This window comes from Mustela nivalis (genome assembly GCF_964662115.1).
Source record: "Mustela nivalis genome assembly, chromosome: 2".
Classification (NCBI taxonomy): Eukaryota; Metazoa; Chordata; class Mammalia; order Carnivora; family Mustelidae; genus Mustela; species Mustela nivalis.
In genome coordinates, this window is record NC_139021.1 from 45,874,903 (window position 1) to 45,887,599 (window position 12,697).

A 12,697-nucleotide genomic window follows, 5' to 3' on the forward strand; every position below is an offset into this window, starting at 1 on the left:
TAACTCATTATATATGCTTTTCTAAGCTATTAAAAAAAAGACAAAGAAAAAATAATAACAGTAACTTATATTTTAAATCTACATGGTAATAGACATAATGCTAACAAGTTTACAGTATCATTTAATTGAATAAGGAGAAAGTCATGTTTAATAGAACTTAATGAGTATGCAAAATTAAATTCTATCATTAATGATGACATGATGATGATAATAATGATTGTGGTAATAAAGTTGAAGAAAAAGGACATGTACATCACCATGAGAAGACGACTCTATGTCTAATTCCAAAAGCTCAATTGTTAATTTAAGGATTTAGCAGGAAGCTTACTGTCTATCAAGTATGTTTTAATGGAAATACAGCATGAGTGCTTTAACTATTTAAAGAAAGATGAAGTGAGGACTGAGTAGTCTTTTTCAAAAGGTTTCTTTTTACATTATAATATGTAGTGGAAAATCATTTACACCTTGTCTGAAGACCAAGGTTTATTAGAAGAAAAGATCAATTTCCATTTCTTTTAGGTTATCAAGAGGTTTAAGAGTAGATTAAGAAATTGCTCAAGTATTTTAAGTTAGTTTCACTGTAGCCCCTATATCTGTTTTTCCTTGTCATGACTCAATGTAATAACTGCATATTTATGATCCAGTTCAGGTAGCTCATTAAGGCAAAACCAGTTAACGACTTTATTTGGGTCAATGTATTGGATTCTTTTCTCAAATATTTTATAGATATTATAGTTTTGTTTATTCTTTTGTTTCTTTAGTTTCTTTGTCTGTACTAAGAAAATTACCTGTGGTCTGATTCTGTAGTTATTTTCATATTGCATCTCATCCAAAGACTTTTTTTTTCCACAGTATGATTATGAAGATGAGATTTCCTTTACTTCATTTAATGTAACCTTATGAATGATTTGATAGATTTTGCAATGTGATGTGACATGAATCTGATGTAATTGCTCTTAAAAGCTTTGATTATATTTTGAATCATGTTGGTAAGTAAATGAAGTAAATAAAGTTCAAAGTAGGAGAAGATAGATACAGATGTGAGAATAAATACAAATTAATCACACTGATTAGTTTTAGAATCCACACTCTGGATGAGGTATCTATTTGCTTATAAGTATTATTCAATCTCATAAAGGATAGGTCACAAAAAGGGAATAGCCATTGCCCTAAATATTCTTTTCTGTAAACAGAACCAAGACAGAGTATCATGGTAGAAAGAAGTGAAAGGAATGAGCCTATCCTACTTTAAGAGAATAAAATTTAAAACACCACAGGAGCGGCACCTGCTCAGTCAGAGGGACATGCAACTCTTGATCTCAGAGTCATGAGTTCAAGCCCCACATTGTGCCTAAAGATTGCTTAACATTAAAAATTTTTTAAATAAAAAATAAAACACTACAGTATATTGGGGATTTTTTTTTTCCATGAGGTCATCTATAGTGGTTCAGTCATTTGTTTTTAGAAAAAAATAGCAACTCAGCTCAAATTGGCCTAAGCAAAAAAGTACTTGGTTTATATTTTCTTGCTTTAGGCATGGCTGGATCTTGCTGCTTATATTAGGCCAATCCCTGAGTTAAATCTCATTGGTTCTGAATCACACGATGGTATCTCCCACTCATGTTCCATCTAATCGCTCTAACTGAAAATATGAAATGCTGTACTTAACCATCCCTGTATCCTGTGATCATCCCTGGAACCAATGTCACCTAGACCTCATAGACTAACAGTGAATGGGTCATGGAAAATTGGAGGGTGCCGAGTGGGAGAAAGATGAATGAATGAATGTTGAATAGACAAAAAAACGGGTGTCTACTAAATTACATGAAAAATAAGTGCACTAATTTATTCCAAGCTTTCTTAAACATCATCCCTTTTTAGCACTGGTAGAAAGAAGGTAATAAGACATGCTATTGCAATTCCCGCTTAGTGCTATTTTAGTTAAAAATGTATTCAGATGAATAAACCTTTTAATCAGCTACTAAGATACTCCATAACAGCAACACGTCTTGATTACTCTTCTTTCCTAACACATGTTATACCCCACACTAGGATGTACTTCATCCACTGAAGAAACTGTTTTTTTTAATCGTACAGTTGCAAAATAATTTTGTTAGCTGTTATATATTAAAATAGCCTGGTTAATTTATTGCATTTCTGTCAATTTTATTTCTTAACAGAAGTAATGTGCTTTGAAAGCAGTAAAGGAATACAATGATTGGATTTAACACGTGGTTTCTAATATGGTCTTTCACAAGTCTTTTATGCAGTCAATTATTTTCATTTCAAATAGAATATAACTTAAAAGATGCTTTGAGAAAACTTATTAAAAGAAATTACTCAATAGCATTGCAGGCCTTAGTAACAGAGCATTTAGAAACAATTAAGCATAAAAAGAAGCTATTCATGAAGCTTTGTTCCAAACCACACAACCTTGTTTACCTGCTTTGCTACAATTTTAACAGCTGAAAAATCACTTTCTAATCCCCTTCTATTCAAAGTCTCAATGCCCCGCTGGCAGGAACCCTGTGCTAACATTCAGTGTGTAATCTCCTCTCAGCCTATCATTTTCTTAATTTGTTCCATTTACAAAGTAAATCTGCAAACTGACCTTTTAAATGAATAACTACACTGAAATAGCCTCAAATAATATAACTGTTAAATTACCTCCCTTTTTGTTCCTTCTGTTTCTCTCTGTAAACTGATAATTTTTGTTCTGATGTCCCTGATGTTCCCTGATACTAAAATATCCATGCTGTTAATCGAATATTCTTTGGATCTGTATAAATTTACTTTATTCACATGGATAACAAGAAGTTCAAAAAGGTAATATTTATCTTTGTGAAAGGCATATGTGATAAATACACCAAGTTGAAATTTGCTCTATTTGCTTCCAACCTACCCTTTTAGCCTGGTCTCCTGCCAGATAATACTATATAAAATATATCCCAGTCAGGTATGACTTCTCGTCATTCCCCTGTCAGCCACATCCTTGCAAAGCATTGTGCATGGGCCAGCATTTCCTCAGTAAGCATTGTTTGAATTCTGGAGGGATCTTGTTTCTAAGGCTCATTCTTCGGGAAGATTTGGTAATTTTTACTCCTGAAGATATCAATGTTTTCCATACAGTTTTATGTCAGAACATGCAAAGAAGTAGGACAGTTGAACAGAGCCATGAAAGATTTGAGGTTTGAAATGAATACGTTAGGGAGTGAAGCTAGCCAACATCTCAGAAAATGTTTGATTACCCAGGATTAGGGATAGTGATTGGCTAAACTAGGTTAGAGATGATGAAGTTGTGCTGTCACTGGTTTATAAGCCACTGTAACTTCCTGAAGCAGTATTCAGCTGCAGTAATGATTTAAGAAGTTTGTTGGGAAACTAGATCTATTTTAGATTTTAGAGATTGAGAGGGGAAAAAAATGGAAAAGTCCAAGTACCTCTATGTTTCAAAGTATACCCATGGAGTGGGGCAATGAAAAAGAGTCTAGGATATGGCCTTGAGATTAAGTAAGTCTTTACAGGTGTGATATTGGGTATGATTCCCGCATGGATGTTAGGCTATTTCCCCTATCACAGTAGGAATTGGCATCAAGTTTTTAAGAGGAAATTCACTTTCCTCTTTGGAAAAAACGTGGAAAACAAAATTGGAAGACCAGACACAATAGTAAAAGAAGTTTTAGAATTCACTAAAACTGCATGTCATAAATCTCAATAAAGAGTAAGAGGGGCGCCTGGGCGGTTCAGTGGGTTAAAGCCTCTGCCTAAGCCTCTGGTCATGATCTCAGGATCTTGGGATCAAGCCCTGCATCGGGCTCTCTGCTCAGCAAGGAGACTGCTTCCCTCTCTCTCTCTGCTTCCTCTCTGCCTACTTGTGATCTCTCTCTCTCTCTCTGTCAAATAAATAAATAAAATATTTTTAAAAAATGAATAAATAGAATGAATAAGAAATGAATAATAATGAGGAAATGAATAAAAAAAAAATGTTGATTTAACAACAGCAGTACCAGTAATTCTCCCTGGCCCTGTAGTAGGTTAGAGTGGGAGACTGAGCCATTTCTATCCTAGAAGAAAACAGAGTTGCCTTCCATTTTCACCATGGACCAAAGATGGAAGAGGTGGAAAATACTGATGGCACGATAAGGATAAAGGCTGTCCCTCAGTTTCAAAGTCTACACTGATAAGAATTTTTTCTTGTATATCTGGAGGACTCTCTTCTGGAATGTTCAAAAGATTTAGTTTCCAATATTCCCCCTTCTGGATAAAGTTAGTTAATGTTCCCAGAAGAACCCAGACTTCATAAGGTGGTGAAAATAGAGATAGCTGCAGTGGATTGAAAGAAAACTCCTTTGATTAGAGCTTCCCAGGTGATTTCTAAACTACTACGCTTACTTCCCCATAGAAATACAGTATTTCTCTGTGGCTATAAAGATAAAGCATTACTGGAAAAGCTATGTGGCCACTGGGGAAATGGTCCTCAATTGGAATTTTTCCCAGGTCAACTAGAAGAGATTGGGTAGTTAAGCAATAGCCTACTGCCAAGAGAATCACAGCAGATGGCATTTGATCCCTACAGGGTAATTTATTTCATTTTCCCACCATGCTATATATCACTAATTCAGTCATTTCCTATTACTTAATTCATTGCTTTTTAGACTGCATTTTCAACATCTGGTACAACACACCGTGTTTCTTAAACATTTTCTACATTCAAGACTTTCTACTAAAAATGCATTTGTCTTGCAAATAAGATAACCAGGAAAGCACATTTAAGAATATGATGGTTTGGGAAAACACCTAAGATCATAGTAAGTTTTTTTATTGTGGTTATATATTCTCTCTTCTATTTAAAGAGACCTGCTGCTACCCCTGCTGGTGCTCTCTCTCTGTGACAAATAAATAAGATCTTAAAATAAATAAATGAATGAATAAATAAATAAAAATAAATAAAGTGAGTTCCCTTGATATGTTGGGAACAGTATCAGGCATTTTCCAATTTGGGTAGCAGTGACTGCCCTTCAGGTAGATAATTCTGACTGCCCTTCAGGTAGATAATTTAATCTTATGTATTCAGATATATGAAAATAGTTTTCATAGAAAAACAGATGGGATGTAAGAGGAACACATGTTCTAGTTCCACTGTACTAATGACTGCAATATTATTCCACATATGGCTAGTATGAAGCTCCTGTGAATTATAGAATTGGAGGCCCTGACTGGTGGAAAAAACCTCAGATGTCATCCTAGATGGTCTCCTTTCCAATAAACAACTATTATCTACTGGATTCCCACAACATTACTATCTGTTTTAAACATTTCTACTGAAGAAATGTTTATCATTATAAGCTATGTATTTAAGCTATATTACTGAAGTCTATAGATTTCCCTTTTAAAAAAAAGCATTCGTAATATGTATCATTATGACTTAATAACGTTTTTTAAATTCACTATTACTTAACATAATTACTACTTCTTTCACTTTACTTAATATAATTACTACTTTTTTTAACTTTGAATTAAGCACACATTTGATAAACATGCCTTCTATGTTTCCAGGGTGTTCTTCCCTCCAGATGATCTACATAGCATACCACTCTGGTACAGTTGCAAAACTAACTACATATACCCCTAACTTTATTTTGATGAAGCCCACATTTGGCCAGATAATTCAGCTGTTACACGTTGTCAACTGAGGGATACAAAAGAGAATACAACAGTATTCAAAAACATTGCATCATATCAGGTAACTATGGTGGAAGATAATTTAATAGTTCAGGTAGATAGATCACTAAAATCAAGGAAGTTCAGAATCAGTGACAAAGGCAGCCATGTTAGCTAACTGGAAGGTTCAAATAGCAGTGGGGTGATATGGAGCAATTTTAGCAATTTTATCTAAATTAGCAATATATCTAAAATAGAAATTATATCCAAATGGAACAATTAAGCAATACATATCTAAATTCTGGAATAAAGTTTTAGGAACCAGACTTTAGGAGAAGGAATCCTATATCCACAAAGATCTAGCAATAAGTTTTAGAATTTGGGGATGGAGATCAGAACCTAGCAGAAAATTTGTCAAGAAATAGCGTCACCAAGACAAAATCAGAGAAGAAGAGAAATCAAAAAAGACTCTTAATCATAAGAAACAGAGAGATGCTGGAGGAATGGGGTAACTAAGAGATGGACATTATGAAGGGCACATGATGTAATAAGCACTGGATATTATATAAGACATTATATAAGACTGATGGATCACTGACCTCTACCTCTGAAACTAATAATACATTATGTTAGTTCATTTAATTTAAATTAAAAAAATTTTTTTAAATAGTTTCACTATAAATGTTGACGGACATGAATTAGTAAAAATAGGAACACAGTAATTTAACTAGATCATAACGTCAGAGACAAAAAAATAATGAAGATAAAATTGTGCTGAATTGTTGTACTGTTGAATTTGCTGGGCTTTTAATACTTTGTACAAGAAATGATATCAAATCCATAGCCCGAGCCAGATCTATCCATGCCTACAGCTAGGGCTTCATTTGATGGATCTAGGAACAAGGAACCAGGCAGGTTATTACACCAGAATTTAATGTACTGAATCTGAAGAGTTAGTTTTAAGATGATTCCCTGGATTGCTGAAGAGTTTATTTATAGAAAAATTTTATGTTCGTTTACCTCCCTAGTAATCATCTAGTCCAGAAAATGGCAGGTCACAATAGGCCCATTATAAAATACTTAATAGTATAGAATTCTGGTTCTTCCACCCTACTCTTCTAAGGGAGTGCTACTTCATTTTCTGTGTCTAGAACAGCAACTGCCCAGCAACTTCAAAATGCTAATTACACTTTACATTTAAAACAATTAATGCATTTGAGTCTTGTGATAAAGTGCACTGTACTGTGAGTTCTAAATACTGATTTAAAATCAGAGTTTTCCCAGAAATAGATGATAAACATAATTCAAGTCATCATTTCTAATAAAAGGAGCAACAATAACTAGCCTACCCATTCACATAACCTTGTAAAAGTTATAATAAATAATAAATGTAAATGTGAACCATGCAAGACATGAAAGGACTCTGCTTAGTTTGTAGTCTAATGTTAGCCCCCTGAGCAGTTCACACTAGGGACACAAGGATTGTGACTATAAAGGTTGCTTGGGTCCATTCAATTCAGAGATTCTTCCTTAATGATATATGGTAATTTACTTTTTATTTCTTATCATTTCACAAGGACCGTATAAAGTTATTAGTTGAATAGAATATAACTTCCACTAGGAATTAAATATACAGAATAGTACCTATTTATCTTAAGTATAAAAATAGCTATAAAATAAGGAGACAGTATTCAGTAACATCAAATAATAATATCTAACATCCATTAAACAGAATGTACAGAATATTACATATTTCTCTTAAGTATAAAAATAGCTATAAAATAAGAAAACAGTATTCAGTAACATCAAATAATAATATCTAATATCCATTAAACAGAATGTACAGAATATTACATATTTATCTTAAGTATAAAAATAGCTATAAAATAAGAAAACAGTATTCAGTAACATCAAATAATAATATCTAACATCCATTAAACAGAATGTACAGAATATTACATATTTCTCTTAAGTATAAAAATAGCTATAAAATAAGAAAACAGTATTCAGTAACATCAAATAATAATATCTAACATCCATTAAACAGAATGTACAGAATATTACATATTTATCTTAAGTATAAAAATAGCTATAAAATAAGAAAACAGTATTCAGTAACATCAAATAATAATATCTAACATCCATTAAACACTGTGATAGAACACTATCAAAGATTCTTTGTGAATTTTCTGTAACACTATGCTTGAGGTATTCCAATCACTATTTTATAGCTTAAAAAAAAAGCTACTATGGTTCAGAGTAAGACGTTCAAAGTGGAAGAGTTGGGAATTGAATTCAGGCCAACCCATCTTTAAATCTTTAATATGCACTGTGTAAGACTGGGTATGTGGGAGCAGCATGGGGGGGATAAGCATATTTCTGTGTAAGCTATCATATATCATATAGCACTTCAAAACTAATGGTAATAATTACGAGCTGTTATACCTGAATCCCTCGTACTTTGCACAGTGCTTAGAACATTGCTGAATTCTCTTTCATAAGACATTTAGGTAAGCCCCAAGCAGATTGGGTTAAAGCACTGGCTATGTTCTAGTCTTATATGACCTTTACCAACTCCATAACACAATTTCTCTTTTTCCTAGATACTGTCCAGTGAAGTGAAGCTATAACCAAGAATAATTTGTCTATACTTCAGACAAGCCAAAATTTTCCCATTCTCATTTAATGTGTTATTTTGGTACCTCTATGCCTTTCCTTGTGCATTTCTTCTACAACATCTATCTATATAATGCCAGTCTAAGGTTTGTGCTGGTTGACATTTATTCAAGTAAAAATATTTCCTTCTACAATTCAAAGTTTCTTAGAATTATACTTACATTGGACACAGACCTGTGCTTTCTCCCCAAATTCCATCAACTGCTTTCTTTATTTCTCTTGGTTGAAGCTCCACTTTGCTGGGTTTCATCTTTACTTCTAGGCTTGGAAGAAATGCCCACCATGGACATGGGAACTGCCTCTAGCAGTGACTGTCAAGGGACCTGATGATGCAACTTGGAAGTTCTGTGAGTAAGCTTGCTGTGGAATGAAGCAAGCAATGGGATGTGTGTAAAGGGAGACAGCCAGTAGGTAAATTATCCCACCTCCTGCTATTCAGGGAATCTTAAAAGGAGTTTCTGTAAACAGATGATCACCCCTTGAGGGACCTGTGTGTCTCTTCACTGCTCCTTGTGAAATGAGTTTTACATCTTTCCTAACTTCACCTTCCTTTCCCTCAACATTCTCCCTGATGAACCTTCCGCATATTAATCTTTGCCTGAGCTTTGCTTTCTAGAAAGCTGCAATAAAACGATTACTTAATAATGTATTAATTTTTGTCTTCATTACTGTTAGGTCAATGGTCTTCAGAATATTTAGTCAAGGAAACGTTTTTTCAAATATTTTTTTTTAATTTTTATTTTTTATAAACATATATTTTTATCCCCAGGGGTACAGGTCTGTGAATCACCAGGTTTACACACTTCACAGCACTCACCAAAGCACATACCCTCCCCAATGTCCATAGAGGGAGATCAACACACTTAATTCTGCCAGACTGAGGCAGGGGTGTGTGTGTATGTCCATGTGTGTGAGTGTGTGTTAAGGACATCTGGAATCCCACCCTTTGATCTCTTTCCCTTGGGAAATGCTGAAGTACATCTTATGAACTCTTAGAGCTTACCTCCCAGAGAATGACTTAGAAGTGCTCTATTTCTGTTGTTCTTTGTTATAGCACACCCCTGTGAAAATGTACAGACTTCTGAGATAAGATTGTCCTCCAATGTAAACTTAGCGGGAAGGCTTCATAAAAGTTAGTGGAAATGGGGGAAGACTGTCTATTCTTTGCTATTTTACAGTTATCGCTCTCTCTCTCCCATATTTTCCAAATATTTGTGAGGAAGAGAATGACATATTCTGAGAACTCCCTGAATAACTGACAGTAATGGCCAGCAATCCCTGCACCCACGAATGAAAGATTACTCCAAACTTTTCCTGTGACAGAGAGGAAAAACTAATGGAGTCAACCCTCAAAGACCAAGATCTTTTGCTCTTCTTTGCTCCTGCTTTTATGGTCCTTCAGGATAATCGCGAATCTTTATCACTGTTTCTCAAGCACGTGATGTGTGACAAGAGGTCTCACTGAAACTGGGAGGATCTAAGAGAACGATAGATGCGCTAATCTGCGTGTTCCATGAGTTCTGCTAAACGCAGCCTAAGAGACAATGCATACATCTCTTAGATCACAGGGCAGCTGTTGGGGCTGAGAAATCTTAGTGGAAGGTAACTCCCCATGGCATGCCAACCACAAGTGGTCACTCAGACCTCTGCATTCCCAAGGCCCATGCCCTTCTCCAAAATCCTCCTTCACCCCCAGCAGCCTCTGTGTTACATTTTAACAAGCAAGTATTCTGGTCAATTTCATGCTCTACATTAACCCCAACAAACAGTCCTCCACTTCTTAGAAGATTTCTATTTTTTTTTGTTTGTTTTTTTGCTTTTTGTTTGGTTTTTTCCTTTCCCAGGTCCCATTGCATGTTACCTACTCTAGAGTTAGTGGCTGTTTTGTTTTGTTTTGTTTTTTTAAATGGACTCTTACATTTGCATACACATATTATAGAAGTATTTTTAAACCATAAAGGGGTAAGCAAATTTAAGTATCATAAGAATTATAAGAGCTCTCCTTACTTTTAAAACTGAACTATCCAGATACAATTATAGAAAAGCTTTACTGGAACTTGCATTTCATGAATACCTAAAATTCAACCCAATCAGCATTTATAGAGAACATACTTTAAGATCCTTTACTAAGACACAAAGTCACACAAACAGAAATAAGATCTCAGAGTCCACTAGAAAATGTGAACAAGTTTACAAGAATGACCCAATTCAGCTTGTGATGATGTTTGATATGACAGAAAAAAACAAAGTAGTATGAGATCACAGAGGTGGTAAGTGATTCCTATTGACTGAGAGGATCAAGGAAGACTTCATGGAGGAGATGCCATTTGAGCTGGAACTTAAAACTATTTAAATACCCTAAGAGCCCCAGCTTGTGCTCTCTCTCGCTCTGTCAAATAAATAAATAAATAAAAATCTTAAAACACACACACACCCTAAGAGATAAAAGGTACAGAGAAAGGAGTGTGAGCAAAGATGTGGAGGTTTGATATGCTTAGATCACAAGTATTCCGAGAAGGAGGCTAGCTTTCACTTGTAAAACAATTACCACAAGTAGTCAAAACATTTTAGAGGCAGAATGCATTATTATAAATCATACTGAAGTGCTACTCCACAGTTGCAGATTTTTTTTTTTTTAATGCTTGACACATGTTCGGTACATTTTGCACTTGTAAACATTATGTAATGTCCAACAAGGCTTATAGGGTGCCTTGATTAAGATCTACAGAAGTGTGAATGAAGTCCACTGATGTATGCCTCAGACATTTAAATTTTCCAACCAAAAAATGCTATTCCAACTGTGTAAATAATTCTAGGATCCAAAAATATCAAATGAAAGTGGCTAGAGCATCACAGGAATTTTAGAAGAGTGCCTCTCACAGCTATGGGAACAAAGTGGGCCCTAATTACTTTGTACCTTTAGGACATTTTGGATCATTTAAAGTCCATGTTAAACCAACAGACTCTTCCCCAGATTCCCACCTCCCATCAATGCTGAACGGAGAACTTACAAAGAAGGCCAGCTGCTCACCCCTTCCAGAGCCATCCCTGCTTCCTGACAGCCCTTGTCTCCTTACCACACCTCCAGTATTCTTCAAGCAGCGTCAGATCTGTTCAGAATCTAGGTCTGTTTAGACTCAGTCTCTGCTTCTGTGCTATTCTGAAAGTCAAAGGAGAGATTTCCCAATTAAACCAGAACATGTGCAGCTATGCTTGCAAATGTGTCACATTAGCTTGGATTCAAGTATAAGTCAGAAAACCTGTAGTCAACCTCCTACTTACATCTGTGAATAAGCACATAAGCAACGGCAGGGTTGTTCAGGCTAAACAGATGGATGGTCCTGTCGGGAACAGATTGCAGGAGAGCGAGCATGTAGGATGGAATGCCACCCCCTCTGAACTGAGAAACATATTCAGTAGCAGGAAAGACGTCCTTTTTAATGTAGATATTCTTTTTTAATTCTCCACATTTAACAGTTTCTAAGGAAAGGTTAAATCCTTTTGTCCTCCATATTTTTTTGTTTGTTAGTTTCATTTTATTTATTTCACTCTGCTGAGTTCAGATTATATTATAGCCACTTAAATTAATCACCATTATTCAGGCTTTTTAAGGCTGTACAATCAACAAACATCAACTTAGCTGACTAGCAGAAAGACTGTGATATAAAGAATATATAATATATTTTATACTGAACAAACCAAGTGAATGAAGTTATATTCTGGTTTTCATAAATAATCTAAAAATGACTATTTAAAATATTTTTATATATCTAACATTTCTAAATCTGAAATATCTACTATACCATTCTTTAGGTGAACACATATATAAAATTTTAAATAAATAAATTTACTCTTTCTGGTAAATATAATCCTGGATGGCACATGGAATTAATGTATTTCAAAGATATTTTGTTAATGAAAATAAAACCTCTCTCTATGGTAGTTTAAGAAATTCTTCCTATTTGGAGTCAAAAAAATTATTTTAAATGAAAACTGCATTTCATAACTCTATCTCTAACAGCTGCATTGATCATATGAGTTAATAGGAAGGAAAAATCTTAATAAAAATCTGATTGCATTATTTGCTTTTGGGGAGGCATGTGTTAAACTACTTTATACACCTCAAATGCAGAAGATGACCTTCATTCTACATTTAATACAGAATTTATCACTGAGGAATGAGAAGGTTTCAGGGAATTATAAAGTTTTGTTTTATAGTGAACAAAAAGATTCAACTGACAACTGCTCAGTTGTACAACTTTCCTATTCTCTCTTTTTTTTTTTAAGATTTAATTTATTTGTCAGAGAGAGAGATGGAGAGAGAGCGAGCACAGGCAGAGGCAGAGGGAGAAGTAGGCTC

The 12,697-nt window shown here is 34.6% G+C and overlaps 1 long non-coding RNA gene across 1 annotated transcript in view; it reads right to left on the reverse strand.

Annotated features, from left to right (window-relative positions):
- Positions 1 to 11,684, reverse strand: part of LOC309860431 — a 101,189-nt gene extending 89,505 nt beyond the window's left edge. The window contains exons 1-2 of the long non-coding RNA XR_014309366.1: positions 11,620 to 11,684; positions 11,349 to 11,497 (exon numbers count right to left, since the gene is read on the reverse strand). This is a non-coding gene — a long non-coding RNA (uncharacterized lncRNA). The remainder of the gene's footprint in view (positions 1 to 11,348; positions 11,498 to 11,619) is intronic.
- Positions 11,685 to 12,697: the final 1,013 nt, after the last annotated feature.